The sequence below is a fragment of the Manacus candei genome, unplaced genomic scaffold (assembly GCF_025592945.1).
Source record: "Manacus candei isolate 608988 ecotype Guabito, Panama unplaced genomic scaffold, ASM2559294v1 h1tg000037l, whole genome shotgun sequence".
Lineage (NCBI taxonomy): Eukaryota > Metazoa > Chordata > Aves > Passeriformes > Pipridae > Manacus > Manacus candei.
The window spans coordinates 8565960-8591673 of NW_026138085.1; the positions used below are offsets into that span (position 1 = coordinate 8565960).

Consider the following 25714-nt stretch of genomic DNA (forward strand, 5'->3'; position numbering starts at 1 on the left):
CTTAGGTTGGATCTCAGGAAAAGGTTCTTCCCCCAGAAGGTGGTTGGGCACTGAACAGGCTCCCCCGGGCAGTGGTCACGGCCCCAAGGCTGACAGAGCTCAAGGAGCATTTGGACATCACCCTCAGGCACATGGTGGGACTATTGGGGTGTCCTGTGCAGGGCCAGGAGCTGGACTTTGATGATTCTCATGGGTCCCTTCCAATTCAGGATATTCTATGATTCTTGCACAGCAAGAAACTAGCCCAGCTCTTGAGAGGCCACATAAGTGCTGTACCTAGAGGGCCACCACATCTCCTCAGGAAATGCTAGGCATATTTCCCAACTAAGTAAACTTGAACCCTTAGCACAGGGGAAAGAGAAAGAGGCAGCTCCCACTGGGCTTGGGGTGAATTCTTGGCAGTGGTTGTGTTTCTCATCGCCAGTGCAGCCACAGCTAATGTTTCCTTTAGTGAATTATCTTTACAGTCAGGAAGTGGGTCTTTCCATCTGGACAGTGTCAGTCTCTTGGCTTATTCTGCTTAAATGTTAACAAAACCCTGCTGCTGCCTTTATTTCCCCTCCTCAGGGATACTTGGAATTTTTATTTTTCTTCATAACCACTGAAGAATACATATTTCACAGAGTCCCATGATCTTATAAAAGGACTAAGAGCGAAAGAAAATCACACTGGGCCTCAAGGTTATCTGTTTAGCCTAAAAAAAAAAGCAGGCATAACACAAAACACAAAGACAAGAGGTTGCACAAGAAATTTGCAGGGCCTTAGGGGATGAAAGTCTCGTTTACCAAATAGATTTCACAGAGAAATCCCATGAGACAAAACAGATATAACTAGATATAAACATATTTGCACAAACAATGCGAAGGGTCTGTTATGAATGGATATCTGTAGTTTGCTGAAAGTGAGATAGAGAGAGGCTTAAGGGCAAAAAAAAAAACCCCATGGCTGAGCTGGCCTGAGAGAGTAAAAACTTTACTATCCTGAGAGGAGCTCAGGAGGGGTTTCACCCCTCTGCCTTATCCACAGGCAGCACAGAGGAGCCACTGTGGGATGAACAACTCTGGGTCTTGCACAGCCTCAGTGAATACAACCCAGCATATTTTTCACCTCTCACACAGCTTGGACACAGGAATCTTCTCCACAAACAATGGGTTGTTCTCTAGGGACTTTGCCTGGTCTCATCAGCGTGGAAAGCATTGGGACACCCAACACCTTCCTTCAGCACTTTAAGCCTCCTGTGGCAAGAAAACTTCATCCCATTTTACTCCACTGCAGTTCTCAACACCCATTCTCTTCCTGAGCACAGAAGAAGAAGGATGGAAGCACATTTGCATCCTGGCTCCTCCTGGCAGGGCTGGAGCAGCAGGAGGGACAGGATGAGAGGAAATGGCCTCAAGCTGTGCCAGAGGAGGTTAAGGTTGGACATCAGGAAGAATTTCCTCATGAAAGGGTTGTCAGGCATTGGAAGGGACTGCCCAGGGAGGTGGTGGAGTCACCATCCCTGGAGGTGTCCAAGGAACAATTGGATGTGGCACTCAGTGCTCTGGGCTGTTTGACAAGATGGGCATCAGTCACAGTTTGGACTCAATGATCTTGGAGATCTTTTCCAACCTCAGTGATTCTGTGACTCTGAGAGGGCCCTGTAGGACCATGCTACTGGAAGCACTGTGGCTCCTTTGGGATTGGGAGGAGAAGCAGCTGTGCTTGGAAGCTATAAGTGATCACACTAATTAGGGCTGTGCAAAGTGCCTATGCTGTCAGCCACAACTCAGCTCCTTCAGAGCAGGAGATTTCTACACCCACAGCCCATCACTGCAGCTATTTCTGTCCCACCCTGAAGGGACCTGAGGTGCTGACTCAGGAGGTCACACAATGGCAGAGGAGCCAAACTTTTGAAAAAAGTTGAGAAAATCTGCTCTGGTTTAACTCCCATCAGGTGTTAGCCTTTGGCATCAGCATCTGTGAGAAGTTTTCATCTCCCCCACATTAGCTGTCATTTAGCTAAAGAATTCTCATCAGCTTCCTCTTAATTCTTTAATCCCTGCTGCTTTCTTCCACTGGTGTCCCTCAATATTCAGAGGATAACCTCCACTTCCCCACCTCTCCTACACCAACTGGAAACAACAACTCTCCAAAGGGAGATGTAATTGGGGGAAGCATCCTTGGGTTACCAGACCACTGGAAGACCTACTGTATTTTAAAACATAGCTATGCAAATCAGTAGTGCTTTGCACTGCCTTCTGCAAACAGGGACAGAGGGAGAACCGATTTTTAAGTGGTGTAATTTCAGAATGCCCCCAAAGTATTTTATTTTCTCCTTCTTATTGGACTGAAAAACCTGTGAATCATAAAATCATTGAATGGTTTGGGTTGGAAGGGACCATAAAGATCATCCCATTCCAACCCCCTGCCATGGGCAGGGACAGCTTCCACTATCCCAGGTTGCTCCAAGCCCCACCCAACCTGGTCTTGAACACTTCCAGGGATGGGGCAGCCACAGCTTCTCTGGGTAACCTGTGCCAGGGCCTCACCACCCTCAGACGGAGGAATTTTTTCCTGATATCTAATCTAAACCTGATCTGTCAGTTTGAACAGTTAATGTGTCTCAGATACAATGTTTTGTTTGTCCTCGAGCAAAATACTTGGGAAACTTTGGCAAAGGCAAGCAAAGGATTAGACTCCAAAGGATCAGACTCCTCCAAAACAGCTGGAGAAGTTTCTCTTTTACCTCCCAGCCCAGGGGTTAAAGAGCTCACCTGAGAGATGGTCCTGTACAAACACACACGTGTTCCACACCAGGTGGAATCCTCCTCCTCCCTTCCATGGGATCCCTGACAAAGCTGCTTTTATTGTGGGGGCAGAGGAACAGCCTTTAGGTAAAAGAGTAAATTGCAAAAATCCATTGCCTTCCACGCTGTGGGCATGTCAGGCACACCTCTGGATGGGAAGTGAGTATCACTTAGTCCAGCCCTTAGTTTTAATTCAGCTGTCCCTGCCCAAAACATTTGAGATATGTCAAGAAATGTCCATTATAGATCAAACTTGTGAAGAGTTTAGTCGTACTCCAACTACATATTTTTCCATGGAAAAATGACTCATCGGGGCAAAATATCTATTTTTAAGTCAAGTTCATCTTCACCACAAAAAATACTCGGTTCAAGACAGGACCTAAGAGGGCAGGTGGTTGCTATGCAACTCCTGACAGAGAATAGCAAGTCAGAAAGGTACTTTCACAGAATTAAGATGTTTATAAAGTTGAACCAATCTCATAAAGTGCTATTTTCACTGTTTCACGTTCTATTTAATAATTATAAAAATCTGGCAAATAAAGCCAAATAACGAAAGGATGATGTTTCTTGGAGCAGATGAGCCAGGATGTTTAACTAGGAAAATTCTGTCTTTATGGAGAAAATATGTATATTTTCACAAGATAAGAACTGTGCTTTTCTAAAGGAAAAAACACTAAATAGCCAAGAGGGCTTTCTTGCCAAGTTGGACAACTTTACAATCCCACTCCAAGCTGCCTGCATAGAGCACTGTGAAGTTTTTACATATAATGTAAGTCCTGCCTCTCCCTTTCAGGGCACTTGTGCTCTCCAAGCCTTCCTGTAGCTTCCCAGCTTCAGGTGACCCCACTTTGCAGAGCTCCCAGGCAAGATTACACCATATCTTCTCTTGAAAAACTCTCAGAGAAGCCTTAAAGACTGGCACAGAGACTCACAGGCAGCTGCTGCTGAGAATCGGAGGTAACTCAACAGAATTTGGGAGAGATAAGAGGAATATGTGTGTTTAAAGAAAAAAAAAATAAAATAAAATAAAAGCAAAGAGTGAGATGAGACAGAGCTCCCCAGATAGCTGAGAATCACTCACTGGCACATAAATATTCCCCCAGGTTTGCTCTAGCTAGATGGACAACACTCCTGCACTCATCCTGGGCCATTCTGCACAAGCAATGATGGACAGACATTGGGCAGTCATTGCTGAGCTGTGGCAACAGGACCAGTGAAGCCCTGCAGCAATTTAGCACCTCATCCATCTCCAGATACTGTTCTGAATTCAAGCTGCCCTGTAGGGCAAAGTCTTTCCATGCAGATTACTGTCATTTCAGGGTCAAAACTATATTTACTCATCCCTGGGCATTTCTGTGGTATCTCTATACCAAATCCAAGCTCATAACTTTAATCACTTTTCTTACTCTCTTCCATGAATCAGAGCTATCTCTTCTGTCATTTCAGCAGTCAGGCACAACACAGCAGCTGCAGACGTGACAGTTACTAGAAGGAATTCAGACTGATTTTGGGACGGGCTGACCCATATTATTCATCCCCTGAAGCAACACAACCCCTCTCAAGAAATGCTGTCAGGGAAGGAGAAAATAATGCCAGCTACAGCTTTTTAGCTCTTCAAGAAGCATTCCTGCATTGATCCTAATGACAGTCTGTGACTAGATCACTCGCTAATGGGCAGAGAGAGAGATGTTAATGGGGTGAAAAATGGCCCAAAATATGCAGAAAGTTTTGGTATTGTCACTTCATAAGATATGTGATGGTTCTACAGATAGTGGAAAGGTGCTTTCAGCCAGGTAAGAGAAAGAGGCTGCTCATCTAATGCCAAGATGCCTGACCCATAGCACCAAGACAGGGAAGGAGAGGTTTGCTGGTTTCTGGTCATCCTCCAAGACAGTCTAATGCACTATTCCTATCAATCCATCATGATGGAGCAGGTTAAAAGCCCCAGCCCAGTTCCACCCAAGCCAGGAGTTGTTGTTGTCCAGCTCCGAACAATGTGAGGCCTTTGCCAGCTTCCTCCTCCAACACAAAGGAAGGCAAGAATGTCCCAAAGCAAACGCTGCTGGAACCAGCCAGCCCTGGCACACAAACCCCTCAGCCACGGTGCAATTGTGTGTCTTATCAGGGGCTTTCCCCACAAATCCAATACTCGGAGGCGCCGCGTGCGCACTTGCCAGAAATAGCAGCTGCCTTTTAAATAAGGACAAAGCCCACGACATCCTGGAGGTGAACATCACGGGCAGCGAGGGAGAGCAAGTCTGGGGGCCAAGAGCCAGCTTGACGACGCAAAGCACTTTCCAAGGAAAAACAGAAGGGCACCTCCCAGTCCAGTCCACCAGGGATTGCTGGGGTTTTGGTCCCCAAACAACTAGGCCAAGTGGCCTTTTGTTGTTTGGATGATGGTGACTGTAACCTTTTGTGCCAGACATCAGAGACACACCCTCTGCTCCAGAGTCTGCCATAAACAAGCATGTGGACCAAGAATGCATTTTTCCAAAACAAGGAGGGGGGAAAAAAACATTAGGGAAAAAAAATGGTTAGGAATGGGAACACAGAGACATGGTTCTTTTCTTTTCTTCTGTTTCCCCAGAAGTTCCCAGCAGTTTAATCAACCAATTCCCAGGTCAGGACACAAGCCTGTTGCTCTTTTATGCTGTCTCTGGGAGAAGGTGAAGTGTTAAAAGTGCAGAGGCCGGGGAGAGAAGGAGAGCACTCCATACAGAATACAAAAGCAGCCAACCCACAAATCTGTGCATCAGCATCTTCACTTGGCAGCAGCTAAGAAAACCACCACTTGCAATTATGGTAGGTAATCTTATTTTCAAGTTTGAAATAATTTGTCCTGGGATGGAAGTTGGGCACCACAACCACTTACCCAATAAACCACACACAGCAATGAACGGCTGCAGGGAGGGAAGGGAGGATATAATAATCTTATTTCTATTCAGCAAACCATACCACTCACATACTGATATTCCCACATATTTTAAGATGTCAATGCAGGGGAGTTGCACTTTTTTTTTTCCTCTGCAAGATTGTCAGAGGAGAAAACACAGGGGAAAGCAAGACGACTCAATCCAGCCTGGAAAACAGCTCTGATGGCTGCCCCCAGATGGGTTCCCAAACCTCCCAACAGGATGCTGTTGTGCATTATCAGCAAGGCACAACTTTCCATGTACATTAATGAGAAACACTGCTGTGCTACCAATTTGTCTGGCTTGGTCTTGGCAGTATTTCTAGGCTGGAAATCCCACAGTTCACATAACTGGTCTATTCACCCCGCTGCTTAATCTGTCTTCACTTGAGAAGATGAACTCCGTATATAAACATGCAGTGCTGTATATAAACAGCCCCCAGGCCCATGGACAGCAAGAATTAAGCACTGCTCAGTGTGTATATGTGTACGTGTGTGTGTGTGTGTGTGTGTGTCTGGGAAAGGGGCTGTTGTTTGCTTGTTTATTGTTGTATTCTAAATTGTAAATGCAAAGTTATCCAAACCTCAGGCTGGGCTCCAACCTCAGAGATAAGTCCTGACCAGAGAAGGGCTCACAGGGGTAGACTCACAGGCGACAGGATACTCCACTGTTTGTTGTGCTTGGCAGTTTAACAGATTTCACTCTTTCTGAAACTAAATTAGGGGGAAAACACCTAAAACCAAGAGATCCATCCTGATTTCTGGAAAAGAAGAGGGTTTGTGGACTGCAGGAGACTGTATTGGCTGGGGGCAGGGGATGAACTGGCATTCTGTGAGAGGGAGACCCAGCCTGCTCCCCTGTCCCATCCACCTGGAATACAGGGAATTCAGCTGCTTGGTGCTCAGCCCCCCTCCATTCCCCAAAAACACACATCCCCCACACACACCTCAAGTTATGGCCCCACTTACAGGGCCCAGGTTGTTTCCTATAAAGAAATTGCAACAGTGAAGATCATGTTTTCCTGCTTATTCTTTACAGAATTTGTGAACTTAAATGAAAACAAATCTCTGATTCTTGGAGATTTCTCACACTTTTTTGGTTGGTGCTTTAATTCTCTTCTTAATGTTAACACTGGCTTCTCTCAAAAATGTCAGAAATTATCAATAAAGGGGGAAACAAAATAAAACAACAACAACAAAAAAAAAAAAAAAAACCTAGAAACTTTGAAGCCAGGGAGGGAATTCCCACATGCATCACTGAGCAAAATCCCTTGGATTTCAGGAAGTGCACGTGGCTGGCTGAGCAGTCTTGTCTGGCTGAGGCATGTCGTGTGTACCAGCAGCAGGTCTGGGCTGTGCAGGAGGAGCAGAGCACATCGTGTGCCTGTGACAAGCACAGACACTGTGAGCATCTCTGCTGTGAAAAGTTCAAGCCCCTGAAATAAGAAATGGTGGAGGAAAATCTGTGATTTGAGACCCAAACAGCCAATGCTCTGAACAACTCCTGCCTCATTTCCTCCGGTTCACTTCAACTCGGGGCAGAGGTTCCCAGACAGTGTCCTTTGAGACTCACCCACATCTCACTTTTTTCCTGAATAAAGACTGGAAAGGGAAATGAATGAGAAACTCCAAAAATGACTATTTTAAAAACTCCATATTTTGAAGGAGGGGTTATCACAGGCAGCATCCACTATACCAGCACAACTCCTCTGAGAAAAGTAGTGGGTAGAAAACCCCTATCTCCAGCTGATTACTATTCTGGGGACTGAAAAGAACAAAAAAAAAAAGAGGAAACAAAATAAAAAATGTGGTGCCTGGGTGGGCAAGCAAAGGTTTTAAATTCATAGCCTACCCCATATCATTGCATGTTGCATTTCACTGGTCTCAGTCCCTGCTGTCTGCGACCAGATAACGAATTCACCAAAAAGAAATAAATTTAGTAGGAGATATTATGTTTATCCTGCATCCAAGCTAATCACCGAGTGCACAGCGTGTACTGTGCTGTTACTGATTCGTTCCCAAGTGCCTCCAAACAGCCTTCAACAAAACAAGAAGGGAATAAAGAGAAGCCAGGGAGATGACAGAATGAATAAATTAGACACACGTGGCCTCCTGTATTCATCTCCCTCTTTCTTCCTGAAAGGAACAGAAGCTGTGCTGTTACCTAAGCCCAGACCCACAACAACGAGGCGTGTGGTTGGAGCAGGTGCCTGCAGGCTTTGGGCGTGCTGTGGGAGGTACACAGGAGGAGAGTGCCTTGAATCTCTCTCTGAAATGCAGACAGCTGGCCCGGCTCCAAGTGTATCACTGCATCCTCAGAAGAGCCACTTTTGCAAGCACGCGTCGAAAACCCGGGCGGCAGTTCTGTACCTGCACACAGAGCCCTCAGTGTGGGAGGAGCCGTGCTCTCAGCCTGCCCTTTGGCACACGATGCCCAACATCTCTCTGGGCTCTGTGCCCTCTCCCTCCTGCCATTACAGTGGAAACCACTGCTGGCTACAGGAAAGCTTCGAGAATTAGGTCTGGAAAATGTCTCCTTGGGCAGGTGCCCCTAAAACAAGGACTTTCAAAGAGGTTGGATGTATCTCGGCTACACCTGGAAGCAGCCAAGGTGAAGAAAGTTTTTGGAGGAGGTCACTCATCTTGCAGTCAGAAGGAAATTCCCATACATTAGAGTTGTGCACATAGAATCATAGAATCATAAACATCACAGAATCACAGAATCATTTAGGTTGGAAAAGACCTCCAAGGTCATCAAGTCCAACCTGTGACCCATCCCCACCTTGTCAAACAGACCAGAGCACTACACAACACATCCAGTAGTTCCTTGAACACCTCCAGGGATGGGGACTCTACCACCTCTCTGGGCAGCCCCTTCCAATGCCCGACAACCCTTTCTGCAAAGAAATTCTTCCTAATATCCAGCCTGAACCTCCCCTGGCACAGCTTGAGGCCATTTCCTCTTCTCCTATCACTTGTTCCCTGGGAGCAGAGCTCGACCCCCACCTGGCTCCCCCCTCCTGTCAGGGAGTTGGAGAGAGTGAGAAGGTCCCTCCTGAGCCTCCTTTTCTCCAGGCTGAGCCCCCCAAGCTCCCTCAGCCACAGGACTTACAATGGAGACCTACATGGAGATGGATGCAAGAATTTGTTTGCAGTCTGAAGGACACACTTTTGCTGGTGATTCAGGGGCTGATGGAAACTCAGCTGAGGAAAGCAGCATTTTTTACTCAGAATTTGAACATTTTTAACAGAATTTACTGTCCTAAATTTGAAAGGGATTTCTTTTATGCTCTTCTGCAGACAGGAGTCTACAAAAGAGCTCCAGAAAGGAATCACCAACCATCACAGCGGAGGTGCTCGTGGTTTCTCTTGATCTACGAACAGTCAGGAAAAAAAGTTTGACTGCTTTATAAATCACATTTTAATGGTGTGAAAAGCAGAGAATTTCAGAAACCACATGTCTATCTCCTTTTACATATCACATGACAAGGCACTGGACCAGTGTTTGTCACTTTTACAGTTGCTGTGTCTCAACACAAAACTCAGTATAAACTGAAGATTAAGTGCCCTGAATCAATGAACCGTGGCCCTGCCATGTTCTCTGCAGGTCTCTTACCACGTCCATCACCTGAAAGACAATACAGCTCTGCTGCATCAGGATGCTTATTGGGAGGGAGAGATATGAGAATTGCTGAAATCAATCACAATCAGCTCTTTCCCCAGTGTCTTCAAACAGCCTTCAATAAAAACCCAAATGGAGTAAAGGAGACCTGGAGATGACAGAGCAAAGAAACAAGATACAAGTGGCCTTCTGCGTTCATCTGATCTGGCCAGGACACACTGCAGGAAAATCCTCTTGATGTTATTAAAGCATGAAACAAGGCACATTGCAGAGACAAGCTGGGCTTGTTTTTTCTTAAACTGTACTTAGGCAAGATCATCAGCAGTTTTCTTACTGCAGCCCAGAGCATGCTGGAGAAGTTGAAGCACAAGTAGCTGGCCCCAGACACCACAGCCCGACAAAATACCACCTCATTGCCCAGGAAGCAGACTCAGCTGGGACCAGAAAGCTTCTGCTCGGAGTTGGACCTTTCCAGGACTTGCAGCTTGGCCAGAGCCCTGAGCAACTCCAGGGAGCAAAGCAAGGGAGGCAGCCCAGGCTTTCTGCAGAAGCCAAAAATCACAAGTCCCAACCTCACCTGCCCAACCAGTGGGGAAAAGTGGAGTTTTTGCCCCAAGGACTGATATTATTTACAAAGGAGGTTCTAGAAATAAAGCAGCCCAAATCAACAGTCACGTTGCCAGTTCGTGTAAGCCGAGGCAGCTCGGCTGCAGTCACTTGAGGTGCATCAGCCTACCAGGAGGGATTTAATTCAGATTCATTACTCAGCTTCGGGTGCAGCATGTCCTATCTGGAACGTAAACAGTGACTTGTACAGTCTGTCTAGCTCCTTCCATCACAGAAGATTTTAGCACTCTGGGAGGATTGTTTTACCCCACAGCACAAGGCAGGAGCTACCAGGGGAGAAGGCACCAGCTGGTTTCACAGCACACAGGCTGACTGCAATGGAGAAAGATGTAAAAGCTGGAGAAACTGCACAGGTTTTCTCTCCAGACTCAAAAAAAGTCCCTACAATTTGTCCAAAATGCCAAGGCCTTAGAACTACTCTGAGAAAAGTGCCTGTCTGTACTTTCTTTTACATGGATCGCACGTATTCCCAACACAACAGATTCCCCCTGTGCCAAACACCTGGATGTGTTAATTATGGAAATTTAGGGCAGATTTAGCATCCCTACCTTGCAAGCTGCTGCACTTCCCCCTCTGTGCTTCGTTCCTCAGTGACATTGTGCCGTACATGCCCAGATACCTTCCTCAGCTCCTCACCACAGGGCTGTTTCCATCACAGAAGCCAAGAAATCCCCCGGCACACTCACATCCACTCTGCAAGGAGTGGCTCAGACCCTGGGAGAAGGTCTTGGCTCTGGTTTCAGCTCTTGGACACTGAAGCACCTTCCCAGGGGCTGAGCAGACAGCAGTCCTGCCTTCTCATCTCGGTTACAAGCAGGGGAACTGAACACCAGGAGCAAGAATGGGATTGAATTCCTGACAGAAAGCCACAGGACCTGCCTGCCATATGTGCACAGAGGGATTAATTACAGGTGTGCCAGGTGACTAGGTGAGCATAACCCGAGCCAGGACATTGGCAAGCGGATCTCTGCACCAGGAGGGTCATCAATTATGCACACAGGTACATAGTTAGTGTAGCTCGACCCACCCATGGGGTTATTAATTCTCCATCTCATTAACTCCAGTTGAAGGTCTGCTGATGGCTAATTCCTATCCCTTGAGATTCCTCCTCTGAGCTCCTTTTCATCTGTTTATCTAGAAACATTTGGCAAGTACGATGAGATTTAGAGAAGCAGAACTTCCATTTTATGAGTGGGGAAATGGAGGCATCTTTTTTCTTACAAGCAACTTCCACTAATTCATAAAAACCCACAGAGCCAGGATCTAAGGCAAGCCCCATCAGCCTCTGTGACCACACTCTGCTCATGGGGTGACAAGGGCTCGGCACACATCAGAAGGAAGGAGCAGGGAAGCCAGTTGTGAACCACTGGGCAGTTCTAGAGGGATCCTGCTTTAAACCATCACCACAGCAGAGAATTCATCCCCATACTGTGTCAGTTGAATGTCTCTTAGAATTAGTAGGGAATAGGAAGTGCTGATGGTTTTCAGTATTAGAGAACATGTGACACAGCAACCTTGGAAATGAAGGTTCCTCATAGGAGTGTTTTTCCTCACCAGGCTATAAGGACCCCAAAATTTCATACTGCCAGCATCCCCCCTTTTGTTGAGGGTCTTGGCCAGGAGGGCACCAAGATGTTTTGGGTGGCTTTGGGAACCAGGGAATAGCAGAGACATCCCACAGAGGCAACCCTGCAGTTACCCAGTGGAGTTACCCAAGTCTCATTGGAGCTGTCTGGGAATAAAAAGCTCTAATTCAATTTCCCGGTACATATATTATCCACCACAGAGGAGAGGTTTGCAATCACCACTAGAGGATTTCAGCTCTGAGGAAAATTCTCTGCAGGCCATTAGGCCATTAAGACACTTCTTATTCTTAACAAATAGATGCTGTTTCTGCAATGACTGTGTCACAAATAAGTAACTTTACTTTTTAAATACAAACCAACTTTTCAGATGTACTTCGAGACATTCCTCAAGAACCAGACTTCATACTGCCTCAAGAGGACTGGATCCAATCCCTGCTCCAAGACCAATTCCCTCTGACCTGAGGCAGTTCACCTCACTTGCTGCTGCTCATACTTCACAGGTCTCAGTGGTGATGTGAAGGTTTATTATGTCAGGGCATGAGTGCTTGGAAAGACATCTATATGTTCATTTTTAAGCACAAGAAGATTGCTTAGACACCAGCTTTTAAGAACAGGTTTAGATGTTACCATCATGTCAGTGAAAAATACTCTGAGAAAATGGGGGGAGGAGGGAGAAGTGTTTAATTAAAGTCTTAATTGAGATACTTAAAAGCATAACTCATTTTTCTGTAGTTCATGGACATACTTATCAGGCAGAGGAGCAGCAATGCAAAGGAACTAAAAAGGAAAAGGAAAAGCAACAGTCACGTAGTGAATAAGGCAGATGCAAAAAACCCAAAGGAAAAAAAAATCTTATCCAGAGGTCACTGCAATATTCCAGAAACACTGAGAATGTCTGCCTCATATCCTAGTCTAGGAGCAATGGTCCTGCTGCTGCTTCTTTACAGCCTCTGCTCAGAGATTACTATTGATTTCAGCAGGTCAAAAAAGTCCTAGAGACTGGTAACTGTTCGCTAGTCAAGGCATGTACTTTGATAAATGATCATCCTGCAGAAATCAGGCTGGGCAGGCCCATTAAGCTCCAAGTGGGCAAAAGACTACATGTCCCAAAAAATGAGCATCATAATTAATAACTAGACTGCTTGGGCTGCAGTCTTGGAGCTTTTGTTCCTCAGAGTAGTATTTCAAACTGAAAGAATTGTGAAATGGCTCTGCTGTTCTACATACGCATGGCACTCCAGCACCTCCACAAAACCTCTGCTAGAACAAACCCCAGAGACAGACCAGTGTCCAGTGTTCTACATTGCTTATTCCAATAACAAGAATTACAGAGATGGCACAGCTAAAGTGTGACCAGTCTACCAAAGTAAGGGAAAAAGGAAATACATGTGCATTTCTGCTCTAATCCCACCACTTCACACAGCTGTACAGCCAAGGCAAGAGCTGGGCTCTCAGGGAGCAACCACATGGAGTTGTGTCCCCACAGCAGGTACCAGCATCTTTTCTCAAGCCACGTGTCACTCACAAAAGCTCATCTCCAGCAAAGCTTTTCATCCTCTCTTAATCTTCTGATTCGCTTTGTACCACTCTCAGTTTTGTGCTTCCTTCCTCCATGGGACCAAGATGGGAATCCAGGCCAGAATTTTGCAGCAATATGTAATTAATTGCCACTACTCTCATAGAGGCTGCAATTTGGGCTGTTCAGGCAGACACACTCTGCAAGTAAGGGTTCCAAATCACTCCTCTTGTTCAGCAAACTGTCATAGCCCTGGCTGTTCTTTAGCACATTAAAGCTGAGAGCATAACGTGGTTATTAAATCAGCCTATGAAGCATACTATGGGTTTGTATTGCATGTAATACTTTATCTAGAGCAACACAACCCAGAAGGGCTTTGCACTTTCGAAGTGTAAACCACTATTGCTCGAGCAGGAGAATTAAATCCATTAGAGCTGACTCAGAGGCAGCTCCTTATCCAGAATACCAACCGCCCACTGGTAAAGACATGATCTCTATACATTTAGCATATGTAGGTAGACCGGAGAGTGTGGCTGACTCTGAGGCTGATCACAGTATGTTCTCCTGCTACTACACAGCACACAACTTAATTAAAATTGTACCAACCTCCCCCCCAAAAAACCCAAACAAAACCATTTAATTTAGATACTTGAACCCCACATATTTTCAGAGTAGATTTAGAATCCTAAGACACTTCTGAGATAAGTATTCTGATTCCTATTAACATTTAACCACCAGTCAAAGAAATAAATAAAAGCTGTGTCACAAATAGACTTTCAATATCTAGAGCTCCAAGGCCAGTGAATGATCCAAGAGAATATTCTCCTTTGAAAAAGTCTCATTTGCCCTCACACTTATGGATTAAAACCTCATGCCAATATTATCACCACCAAGACATAATGATACTTTTATCTGTAGCCAACATCCATATCAATAGATACTGCTCAGGGAGTTATGCCAAGGCTAGTTAGTAGTTTATTTATGGTTTTCATCACATACAGTTTCAAAGTGGTCCACAAGAGCCTTTAAGAGCTACCAGCATTAGCATTCTAGGGAAGAAATTCAGTTGCAAGGGATTCATGGCTTGCTCAAGTTCACATCCTAAGTAACTAGCAGATCTAGATAGTAAACTAAAAATGGCCAAGTAAAATAAAAGTATTTATTCTTCTTATTGTGCTAAACAATTTTACCACTAAACCCTTGAGATTAATTAGCTACAGCTGCTAATAATTTATAACCATTCAGAGAAACTTATGAGACATCACATGCCTTACACTTGCATGCAAAAATCCCAGAAGAATGCCCAACTCCTCTAGCCTTAGGAGAACTAATTCTGAGAAGCACAACTGCCCAAAGCTCCTGCTGGCTGATGACCAGCTGGACAAAACAGGCCACTGCAGAGATCCACTTCGAGAATCACATTTATTCAACTATTATTTATAGAATCATAGAACGGTTTGGGTTGGAAAAGACCTCAAAGATCATTTAGTTTCAACCCCTTGCCACGGGCAGGGACACCTTCCACTGGACCAGGTTGCTCCAAGCCCTGTCCAACCTGGCCTTGGACACTGCCAGGGAGGGGGCACCCACAGCTTCTCTGGGCAACCTGTGCCAGGGCCTCACCACCCTCACAGGGAAGATTTTCTTGTGTATATCTAAACTAAATTTCCCCTCTTTCACTATGAACCTATTCCTCCTTATTTTCAAATAGGATGAGTATTTTGTTGAGCAGGAAACTGTGTTGTTCTTTATGTGGGTGAGTGGCTCCTCATTTTCAGTGCATATTTTATGGATGCAATTTTCTTTTCTAAATGGTAAGGATAAGACTTGGAAGAAATATCTCAGGAATTAAAGGGTCTGGATCTCATGTACACAGGTTAGAGGCTGGAGTCAGTGCAGTGGCTTGGAAAGGACAGCACAACCCTGAGGAGGCTGGGAGTTCCTGGGAAAGCGACAGCAATGAGAGCTGGAGCTTTCACCTAGTTTTGCACCACTGCTATTACTAGAACAGTGATAACATCGTGCATTAAACAATTAGTGACTTCCGACCATGCATTCCCAGCACCAGCTCAGTATCAACCAGCCCCTCGGGCTGAAGTGGGCAGCTGATAAGGAGCCCCCACTTGGGATGTGGACTGGGTGAGCTCACTGCCTTGTACAGCATCTAGGGAAAGACAAAGGTCTGTGTCCCGCCTCAGAGATCTAAGGGTTTGCCTAGAAAAGGCAGATCTCAGTGAGGTGGAGCACCAGTGCTTAGCACAGCCCTTTGGCTGCCCATCTGGAGACCTCCATTTCCATCTGCTCGGGTCAGAGGCAAAACGAGTTCATCAGCCTCATTCCTCCCAAAAGCAGCCGGTACAATAGGTCACAATCGAGTATGATGTACAGCTCTCCTGGGCCAAAGCCCAGAGCTGAGAGCAGATAGAGTGCAGGTGATGATCACAGCATACTGGGGAAGCTGGTGGAAAGGCCACAGACAGAGCAAACACACCAGCCAAGCTCAGGGAGGGAGCTTTTTCTGTTGGATTAAAAGAGCTGAGATTTCTGGAAGGAGATCAAATCTTCCAGAGGCTTTGAGGGTGCCCTGGACAGAGGGTCTGGGATTTCTTTTTTCAAAAGATACAGTGGGGTCTAAAGGTGTGAACACCCTCCAGCTACCTACAACACATCTTTCTGACAAATGCTTTTCCCATCACAAAGTAGAGGGAAAGAAACACCCACTGGTTCTATGGCTGTGCAGGGTGGTTTTGGGGAGTCAGGGTGAAGAGCTTCAGGAAACAGAGTGGAAAACAGAGAGATATTAAGAGAAGGCAAACTGAAACTCGGCAGCTGGAAGAGTCACACTTTCTGCCCCAAAAAGTAAAAAAGCAGAAACAAACAGGAAAACCAAGGAGAGGCTGAGCAAGGGCAGTTCCATTCCCCATTTTTCAAAAATTAAATATCACAAAAAGAAACTAATACCTTACTTGTGATGTGTTATGTCTGTGTCTCTCAAAATGTGTGTGGACTTCCCTGCATCTCTAAGTGAGCCTCATCTCATGCTTAAGCTTATTATTGCTGGAGTATTCTGGGATAGCCACTTGCCAACACCACCTTGGTCTGATGACACTGACAAGGAGATAAAGCTGAGGCCACCAGTGCCTGTCCCTTGAGATATGCAGGTGATGGTATGTGCCACTTCACCCCACATGGTCTTTGTCCTAGAGGGGTCACTCCTGGGGTCACAAAAGGGCATCGACGGATCAGTAGCTCAAGACAAATCATGGATATGAGGGATGGATTATGTCTCATAAGAAGTTGTATTGCAGCTGATTTACAGGCAGGAAAAACAGCTGGGTGCTCCAGCTCCCCATTTACTTGATGACAAAACCCTGTCAGCTCTGATGCAAGCAGGCTCTAAAAATCAAAGGGCACTGGGTGCAGGTCTGACCACTGCTCACCCCCAGCGCCTGGACAGGGGCTGTCATTGCTCCCCTGCATCACTGTTATCCATTCCCAGTCTGGGGTAAACAGGAATGTGCTTTACTGTCCTGCCTTAAGAAAAAATACTTATGGAAAAACTACTGCTGATGCACAGGAGTCTCTTTTGTTTGGAGATCTAAAGGCACCATGTGTCCAGACATCCAAAAGAACTAAACACCTGAGCAATTCTTAGGGAGAGAGAAGCTGGAAGTTTGCACCTTTATCAACAGATCAGGTTCAAGCTTCATGCAAATCTCACTGCAATACAGTATCATCAGGAAATAACCCTCCTTCTCTTCCACTTCCCCCATTGCCTCAGAGAGGAAAGACCTGAGCATTTGAAATATTATTTCTGTCGCACTAACACTGAAGTGGCTGGAGCAGCCACGGTTTTATTAACAGATGAGATCTTTCTAAATCACCTCCATCCCCCCCCCCACCCCTGAAAAAAAAAAAAAGGAGGTGGGGGAAGAAAATGAGACAAAGGCAAAAGGACTGGAGGTGGAGGAAGGTTGAAAGGAAACATCCATTTCACAGAGCTCACATCTTAGCATAAAGCCGAGCTGCGAAGAGGACAAAAAGCAGATATGAAAAGTCATCACAGCCTATTCATGAGCATGACCGTCTCTCCCTGGGTCTCTTCCTCAGTCTGCCTCTGACTTTCCCTGGGGAATGCAAGAACACATCCCAGCCTGCAAAGCAATTGCAATAGGGCTTTGGGGTTATTTTTAAGATAGAGTCATTATGGCCCTTGTGACTCACTCACTTGTAATGATGGAAGTATGTTGTTTGATCTGCACAGACACAGGCATCCAAATACAAATGAAAAAAAAAGGGATCCTGGGGGGGGAAACATATTTCACAGAAATAGCAATAAATAGATGGTTCACTGGAGCATGGTCTCACGCTACCCACAGCATAGTGCCAGTCATACCTTCTGTTTTAACCTCCCATTTTCAACAGCTCCTCACCCTTGATGTCCTTGACTTTCCCAGGGCCCATTACAGGGCTGGTCCTAGGTATGGTACATCCAGAGGATGTACAGAGACAGAGATATATTGGGACAGCCTAATTAGAAAATAACCCTAATTGAGACCAACCTTTGAAACACACTTCCTTCTCCCCAGCTCCCTTTCTCCAAGGGCCTTTTGTGGACCCAGTTTGTCCTCATTCTCCTTCAAAGTTCTTTTCCATGGATGGTCTTCAGCTGCTTTTCCTGGACAGAAATGGTGATGGAAGACAGCTGGCAGGAAGGACATCCAGATGCAAGCCCCCTGGATGCTGCTGGGTGTGCAAATGCCAAGGCAGGATCAAAGTATTGCTTGTTTGATAACCTCCAAGTGATATTCCTAAATTAGAAACAGCAGTGGCCCCAGATGCATTTCAGCCACTGCATGACTTGAAGGCTGATTTTCTAACATAGGCATGAAGAAACCACTCCAGTGTCTTAGAGAGCATGGCAGAAGCCTCCAGAGCTAAGCCTAACACGTGTGTTTTCACTGGTCTTTCAATTACATAAAGGAGAAAAGCAGAGCTGTCCTGGTTTCTGCTCCATATAAATCATATGGTCAGGGATTGAGGATAATTTTGACAATGAATTAATATTTCTGGGTTGCTATTTCTGTTTCTTTGTTTGCCCAGACACAAAGGCTCAGTCTTTTGTAGTTCCCAGATCACAAAATCTATGTTGCATGAGATCATGTTTGTGCTTTTGGACATGTCTCTTTTTTTGAACAGTGCCTATTGAATTCCCTCAACTCAGCACTTTCCTTCCTCTTGCTCTCAACTGAACAATATCAAATGGAGCCCAGGAGCTACACACATCCATATCCTTGGTGTTTTTAATAAGGCTGGAGAAGGTAGTTTGCTCTGCATGGTAACTTTTTGGGGGATAAAGCAGAGGAGAAAGGAAGTACCTGACAAACAGGAAGCAGCTGGAAAGAGGTGGCTACAGGAGGAGATGATGGACAAAGCAGCAGGAGCAGAAAAAATCAGAAAGAGGTGACAGTAGGGATGAGTGGGGCTGAGACTTGATCCAGGCGAAGTCTTTGCTTTGTTCATCTCAATCTCCCCAGAGAGAACACCAGGCAAGGGATAACATCACCAGGTTGGGAATCATAGAATCATGGAATGGTTTGGGTTGGAAGGGGCTGTAAAGATCATCCTGTTCCATCTCCTTGCCATGGGCAGGGACACCTTCCACTAACCCAGGTTGCTCCAAGCCCTGTCCAACCTGGCCTTGAACACTTCCAGGGATGGGGCAGCCACAGCTTCTCTGGGCAACCTGTGCCAGGGCCTCACTACCCTTTCAGGAGAGAATTTCTTCCTAATATCTAATATAAACCTACTCTCAGTTTGAAGCCATTCCCCCTTGTCCTATCACTACATGCTCTTATAAAAAGATTACAGAATGCAGAGCATACAGGAATACACAGCAGAAGCAGCTCAAACTTTTAAAGAGAAATAATTTGTTCCAGGTGATTTTCGAAGACGGGGACAGGGAAGCTGGGAGCATGTGGGCAGTGCTGGCACACCCTTGGTGCAAAGCACAAAGCCCCTGGTGCCCAAGGGGCTGGGAGAGGAGCCCTGAGCCTGGAGGGACCCTGACCAGAGGATTTCTGTCTGTTCACCCCCACCCTCTTGAAACCATGGGACAGCTGAACATACCAGAGATCCCAGACAGACCTGGAGACTGCCGACAGTTTGGGATGGGCTCTGACTGCAGCCGGGGGCTCTCCCCATGCTGACACTGCAGAGGTGTGAGGCAGCAAGCCAAAATAATACTTAGGGTGCAGCAAAACTAAGAGAAACAGATTTTAGAGAGACAGACGCTAATTCACTCAGTCAGAAACAAATCTCCAATTTCCTGGTCTCCCCACAGCTGGAGTTTTCAAGAGGAAAGAGGATCATAAAGCCCTGAAGGATCAGAACTTCTCTCTTCATGCCAGCTCACATCCTCCCCATAGGATCATAAATACCATATTCCCCAAACAGGAAAACAGTAAATCAGGAGAGCTAATTAGCAGAGTCTATCCAGCGTGTGCTTTAGAAAGAGGGACTCCCTCAAGCCCACTTCTTTCATCAGCATCCTTCCCCTTTGTAATGAGCAGGGGAGGCAGGAACTGCCCAATAGGATGGTCCCAGCAGAGGGACAGGGTCCCACACAGGGGCTGCCACGACCTGCTGGGACACAAGGGTCTGGCCCAGCTGTCCCAGAGCAACAAGGACTGCCTATAAAAAGACCTAATAAGATTTTAAACAACTACTACTAATAACCTTGCCTCACTCCAGTTTTTCCATTGACAGGCATCTTCAGTTTGTTTTCATTCCTTTAATTGATATCTTATTAAATTCCCTATAAATAGAGCTAACAAGCAAAGAGCACCATGCAGGCAGCTGGGGGAAGCAGTGCTACCAGCAAGATGCCCAAAGGAAGGAGAGACAAGACCTCACAAACTCACAAGGGAAATTAGTCATCTCCAGCTTTCCACAGAGACCAGACCAGCCTGGCATGGGGACCAGTGGTGCTGTGCAAGATCTTCTTACCCTGATTTTGCACCAAAGTCACCAGTTCAGCCTCAGGCCCCCTTTGTGCTGTGATGCTGTAAAAGCCAAGCTACCATCTTTCAGAGGACACAGACGAGCCCCACAGCGCTCGTCTGCGGGAGGATTTTGGCCTCTGCTGCACACACGTCACTCGTGTTGGCAGAACTCCAACTGACCTCGATGGACGAGAGACACAAAACATCTGCACCCAAGTCAACACTCTCCAGCAAACGTTTTCTTCTTAAGAAAAAAGGCAAGGCTGAGTTGCCCTGTGTTCCCATGCTGGTCACCAGTGTACAGGGCTGTGGGGAGAAGGTAGCCAGGAGCCATCCTGGTGGGCTGTCCTCTCCAAAATAACCAGCCACTCCAACCAGTTCCTAACACTCACCACATCACCTCCCAAAAATCTTGTCATGTCAGCTCCATGCTCTGGACTGGCCACTCATGAAGAGCCAGTTGGTTGCAGGGTAAGAGAGACTTCATTTCATTCACAGTTTCTTCTTGTCTAAGATGTTTTTGTGGGGCTGATCTATGAATTTAAGTGTGCAAAGCTGGCAACTGCTTTATTCCCAGTTTTTCCTCTAAACTGTTTTTGAGATGGGAAACCAAAGCAGAGTGGGAATAGGGGATCAATCTAAGCTCATACTGGAAGCAGGAGGCAGAAAAGGGGCAGTCCCAGAACAGAGCATCCTTCCTCTGCCACTGCAAAAGGGCTGGTGAGACCCCTAAGCAATGCAGCAGACATACAGCTTTCCCAAGCAGTGGAAAACTGCAAGGACAGCACAAGGGATGCTCCTGAAATGCTCATCAGGTGTCAGCAGCCCTGCCTGAAAACCTGCCCAGGTGTTTGCTCAGTGCCTGTGGTTGTACTCTGGTTCCTGCAGTGCCACACACAGTCCCCAAAGTGGAGCTTCCCATCAGCTTCCCCTCCTCAACAGGAGAGTGTTAAGAAAAAGAAGACAGACAAATAAAACAGGATTTCTCTTTGTTATTTTGCAAGTGTTACTTTTGTGCAGCAGCTGCCCAGCCCCAAGGCAGAGCCAGGAGAGTTGCAGGGCAGAGAAACCCCAATGTTATGTCCCAGCAGTGGCTTTCTCCCAGTAACTAATCACAAGGTTTACAGAAATTCCTCACAATGGTCAGAAAGCTGCCCATAAATAACCAAATGGAACATTAACTGACTGCAGAGCACTTTTACTTTCATTACCTGTTGTTATGACCTTTGTTAGCTCAAGTAGAGGGCTGGGGTTTTCCGGTCACTATCTGATAACCATATGGAAAAGCTGAGAGCTTTTTCCCCAAAAAATACACTGTGAAGTAGTAACTGCAAATTAACATTTCCATTAAAGTTGCACTCCAAACTAAAACTGAGAAATAATTAGCATTGTGCTGATTTGAGATGGAGAACTGCAGCAGAGCAGGAAGTTGAGTGACCCAACCATAGACTCACAGTTAATCAGTCTCAATGCAGAGGAAGTAAGTCTGCTCTCAGCTGTACAGAAGCAACTCAACTGCACAAAACCAATATATTTCTTTCTTAATAAAATACCTAATGATAGAACTGTGTTTAAAAAAAGACTATTTACTTATCATAGAGTGCCCCAAAGAATTTTGGACAAAGTGGGCCCTTCTTGTGCTGTCCCTACATCTTCCCTGTGAGGGTGGTGAGGTCCTGGCACAGGTTGCCCAGAGAAGCTGTGGCTGCCCCATCCCTGGAAGTGTCCAAGGCCAGGTTGAGCAGAGCTTGGGAGCAACCTGGTCTAGTGGAAGGTGTCCTTGCCCATGGCAGGGGGATGGAACAAGATGATATTTAAGATGCCTTCCAACCCAAACTATTCCATTCCACCACTGGCACCCCCCCCCCCCCGATGTGATCCTGCACCAAGAACCCCCTCTATCTTGCAGCACAGACATGTGTTGTTACTCCACAAAGAAAGAAGCTAAAACAGATGGAGATTGATTGCTGCCCCAAAAATCACACTGGGAATTCTCTCTCAAAGCCAAACACAACAAACAGAGCCCTCAGTGCTGTGCTCAGACAACCCCTGACCTCCTACTGCTGCTTCTATATGATAAATTCCATAGTTTTGTGGTTTGTTATTTTTTTAGCATTGAAAATAATCCTTGCCCAGATATACAGGGATCACAGTGCCATGTCCAAACAAACACTCCACTCACTGGCAAGGAGCTTTGTTAACACAACTCGATGTGCTGAACTATACACACAGTTTGCCTGAACATGTGTTGAAGTTACAGAGATTGTCTGGAGCCCTGGACCCTGTTTTAAACCAGTCTCTTTGCAGGCTGCATTCAAACCATCTCCCCCAGCAACACTGAGTGGGCAAGGGGCACTGTTTGCCAGCCAGCAGCTCCAGGGAGTCCAGCTGCTCTGCTCCAAGCCCTGCCAGGGGACCCACGTCCAACATGGCACAAGATCTCTTAGATTGCCCTGGTACAGTTCCTCACAGAGGAGAAAAGGAAAAAAAAAAAAAGACAAAAAAAGGGTGAACAAAAAAAATTGAAGCAAGATAAAGGTTTTGATCAAAAGACTTGCAGCCTAAAGTCTTGATAATCCTTATACTGGTTTGCACCTATGCAAAAACTCCTTGTGCTACATCACCAGCTGTGATTCCATCTTAAACCAGAGCACAGAGAGGAGTCAGAGACCACTCTGTGCCCATGAGCAGGTAATCCAGGTTATGTCAACCTGCTCTTTTCTCCATCCACACACAGCACAATTCTTACCTCCTGCAAGGAGAGCGATGCACTATTCCAGATCACTTATCTGCCAATTTCCATTTTCAATCATGCGCCTTCCAGCATTCCCAAACTGTTATCCTGTGTTTCTTTGCCTGACACATTGTAAAAAAAACCCCAGACTGCAAAGCTTAGTTGATGTTTATAGGAGACTGTGGAAACTTACAGCTCGCAATAATTAACTTTAAATAAAATGTTAAGCTACATTAAATACAAAATAGAGGGCAATGGGGGAAATGCTCTGAAATCCACCGGTGGAAGACAGTGTACTCTGAGTACAAATTAGTAACATCTATTAATGGGAGAATCTCGGTGGATTAGGTTAACTAACAAAAGTAATAATAATTAACATTAGTCACATAAAACAGAATTGACTTCCAATTGCTTCTAACATTATTTTTTCTAATGAAGTTGCTGGAAACTCATCAGAGTTGGCAGGATAGCTTATCAGGGAACAGCCACAGTCGGCAGGATTAGCTGCTTAGTGCCGGGGCGTGATTCACCCTGAGGAAGAACTGCTCGTCCTTCTCAGCATCAGGAAGGAAATTTTCAGCAATCAACTCTTTGCTGCTCTTTCATCCCCTTCCCAGGCATCAGCAGCTCAGCCTGGGCAGGCAGGACACTTGAAGGGCCCATGCATGAAGCTGCCTGCCAGGAACCAGTTGTCCTTTTTACAGCTCCACACTGATTTACTTGTGCTCATGGGCCTTGCCTCCCTGGTTTGTTTTGGGTTTATCTTGTCAGAGAAAAGTTTAACTTTGCCCCCCTTGCACATGAAGTTGTACATGCCATCTGCTCAAAGCTGACTGCTCTGGAAACCAGACCTTTTCCTCTGGGTTAAGTGCCTTCTCCACAAAACCTTTCTGCAAATAGCAACTTACTTCACATGTTACAGGATGACTCGTCAAACCCTGAGGACAGTCTTATATTGCAACTGCTCTGTGACACCAGCCACGCTCCTTGCTGGAAAGGGTCCTGTGGAAACCCTTTATGTCCAGTGAAGACAAGGACAGCCACAAGCTCCACAGGGCAGAGACTGAAAATTAATTTCTAGGCAAAGGGAACTTCACTTTTGCAGCAGTTTTTCTCAAGCTTGAATGCACCACTATCCCATCAGCTCCCTGTCTCCCGTCACCCCAAGAATAGCTGTCCCTCCTGAAGTATCCAAAACACATCCACTGGTGTCCACAATGCTTCATTAGCCCCCAGGGGTTCCTCTCACTCATTTACTAGAGCATTTATTTTCCACATGGAAAACAGGACTGCTCATTTCAAATCCCACACACCCAGATGCTGCCTGAAAAACCACATAGAAACATAAAATGGTTTAGGTTGGAAGGGACCATAAAGATCACCTAGTTCCAAAAGCCCTGCCATGGCCAGGGACACCTTCCACGATCCCAGGTTGCTCCAAGCCCTTTCCAATCTGGCCTTGAACACTTCCAGAGATAGGGCAGCCACAGCTTCTCTGGGTAACCTGTGCCAGGGCCTCACTATGCTCACAGTAATGAATTTTTTCCTGATATCTAATCTAAACCTACTCTGTCAGTTTGAAGCCATTCCCCCTTGTCCTATCACAACATGCTCTTGTAAGAAATCCCTCTCCACCTTTCTTGTAGGTTCCCTTCAGGTATCTTGCATCACCCTGAACATGCCCTTCCCAGCCCAAAAGGAGACAAAGCAAACATGCTCAACTCGCACAAGGGCTGGTAGCAGCAGCTGATGGTCTCCTCTGTGCCTCACTGACACATCAGGTGAGCTCAGCACAGGGCTGCCACTGCCACGAGACCACCCAGCAGCCACTCCTGGGAGATGCTGTCCCATCACCATCAGCAGCAGCACCGATGGGGTCTGTTCTCAGTGACTGCTGGGGACCACCAGCTGGAACAACGAGGATGACTTAGATTGTCATCTGTCCCTCCCTGAGGAACAATACAGCCTTTCAGCAATAACAGCTCTTGGAGAATTAATATCCTCAACGTGGCACAGTGTCACAGTGTCACAGGCCCCCTCCCCCTGCCCCGGCTGGTGGCCTTTGTCTGACATCACTGTTTGTTCCCCGCTCAGCAGTGGTCAATCAGCTCTAACAACAGTGGCCCTAATCAACACCTCCCAAGAGAATTTGGGGAGGACGTTCCCACCCACCCATGCCTCTCTGCAAACTGCCCTCATCATCCTCAGAGACTGGGAGGCTTGGACTTTCCAGTCATTGCAAAATTCCAGTTCACACTGGCTCAGAGAACCTTTGAGAGACAAGTTTGTTATGGAGAATCCAGATGACATTTTTCCACCCTGAACACTATCTTGTTTGTGCCCTCTCCACCCTCCTGTCCCTTCCTCTCTCCCAGGCAAGCTGGCAGGAAACTCCATGCGTTATTTTTTTCCCCCCCAAGCAGATGTTTCATCTGCTTTTGTTGCTACAAGATGCAGGTCAAGTCCTGGCAACGCACACAAATCCTGAGCTGCACAGCTAATGACTAGCATCTGCATCCAAGATTAATCAAGGAGGTGGGAAAAGGCACATCCAACAACGAAACACAAATCCCCTTTTCTAATTATTTTGCACTAGCAGCAAAACATTTATTTCCCAGGACTTCCAAGAGGTGGAAGAGGTGCCTGGATTGGTCAGCACCTCCAGTTTACTGGGCTGAGAGGGGAGCAGGGTTAAGAGAATTTCTTGTTCCATGCCAAAGCATTATGTTCTGGAAGAGATCCAGAGAGAGACCCTTTGTCTTCAAGAACAAAAGGAATGGCTCCCTGTTTTTGGGGGAGCTCTGCACACTGTGACATGACCTACACTGGCAGCATCACTACACAGTGATGTGACACTCCCCAGGCACTCACCCACAGGTGATGGAGCCACTCGTTGCACCCCACCTCCCTTTTGTCATGGCT

At 46.3% G+C, this 25714-nt stretch overlaps 1 long non-coding RNA gene across 3 annotated transcripts in view; it reads right to left on the bottom strand.

Moving 5' to 3' along the window:
• The window catches only part of LOC127473698 (uncharacterized), a 901041-nt gene that overhangs the window by 388733 nt on the left and 486594 nt on the right, over window positions 1-25714 (bottom strand). The window contains exon 1 of one of the 3 annotated variants that reach the window (XR_007905551.1): window positions 18750-18795. The exons of the other annotated variants lie outside the window; for them this stretch is intronic. This is a non-coding gene — a long non-coding RNA (uncharacterized LOC127473698). Of the gene's footprint in view, window positions 1-18749; window positions 18796-25714 lie in introns of those variants that run through there. 3 annotated transcript variants of the gene reach the window in all.